This window comes from Helobdella robusta, assembly GCF_000326865.2.
Source record: "Helobdella robusta unplaced genomic scaffold HELROscaffold_36, whole genome shotgun sequence".
NCBI classification, from domain to species: Eukaryota; Metazoa; Annelida; class Clitellata; order Rhynchobdellida; family Glossiphoniidae; genus Helobdella; species Helobdella robusta.
Window position 1 is genome coordinate 436,350 of NW_008704742.1, and position 1,476 is coordinate 437,825.

The following is a 1,476-nucleotide window of genomic DNA, read 5'->3' on the forward strand; positions in this document are numbered from 1 at the left end:
ACAGATTTATAAAGTCTTGATCGTAATGATAGTGGGATGTCAGGCCGCATCAATATAGAGGCAAGGAGATGCCATTTATTCCAGGCTGCACGTATGCGTGCTCGAACGGCAGCTTCAGCTGTTCCAGTACAATCCAGAACATCTCCTAGATATTGAAACGATGTGACTTTCTCTATTTTAATGGCTTCAAAAACAGTGCTATTTCGAATTTGTTGTTGAGGATTGATGCAAGCAGGACAAACGAAATTGTACACTTTAGATAAAGTACCAATTATTTTTGAACAACACAACGTTTGTGACACCACTGGTTACACTGCTGACACTTGATTGAATTGTTACCTACACCAGCTTTACAAACTGGACAGGGCCATCGTCCAGTAGCTGTGGATTGGATGGGTTCACCAATGTTTATTGCTTTGGTTTTGCTGATGTTGACTTTGAATCCATGATCGGCGAGTCTGGTGTTCCAATCTTCAAACATCTGTGCTGCATTCTGCTCAGACGTGGCTGTAAAAACGATATCATCAGCTTATATTAAATTCCAAATGTCACCAGTGCGTATCGGTTTTGTGATTTCTTCCATCACAGTTATAAATAACAGTGGACTGAGAATCGAGCCTTGGTGAACTCCAACGCCGATGTCAAATGCATCTGTGTTTTCAACCGTTGTGCAGACAAGAGTCTTAGTATTTGTATACATTTCCATCACAAGTCGAACAAGATATTCTGGAATGAGTTGTCGACGTAGACTCCAACTGATTGCTTCACGGGGAACTCGATCAAATGCTTTTTCAAGGTCTACAAAAATGTGTGATAGTTGTTGATGCTTTGCGAGGTACTTCTCTTGAAGTTGCTGAAGGATGTGAATTGCATCAATTGTTGAAACCAACTTGATAATTTCCGATTGTGGTGCACGACGTTAATCTTCTCTCAATGATTTTCTCGACAATTTTTAGAGGGAGTGTTCTTACAGACGTATACCCAGATATGATGAACAGTTCAATGAATCACCTTTGCCTTTGTATAGCGGGACTGTCATGCTATAGTTCCATTCAGTCGGCATTGAGCAATTTTTCCAGATTTCACGGCAAAGTTGTAGTAACGTTTGGATACCTGCAGTACCAGATGCTTTGATAATGTCATTTGTGAGTCCAGAGGGCCCTGCTGCCTTTCCATCCTTCGTAGCTTTCAGAACTTCTGTAAGCTCCTCCATAGTGATGTCTGGAATCGGACCTTCGATGGGTGGAGCGTCAAAGTTAACATTGATGGGATTTGTTTTGTTTAACAGACGGTTGAATATATATATATATATATATATATATACATATATCTTAATCTAATATATATATATATATATATATATATATATATATATATATTCTGCCGAATGTTTGGCGTTAATATGTTTGTAGTTCGTTTTTTCAATTTTTCTCACTAAAGTTTTTTGGTGAACGTTTAGTTTATTAAATCAAAATA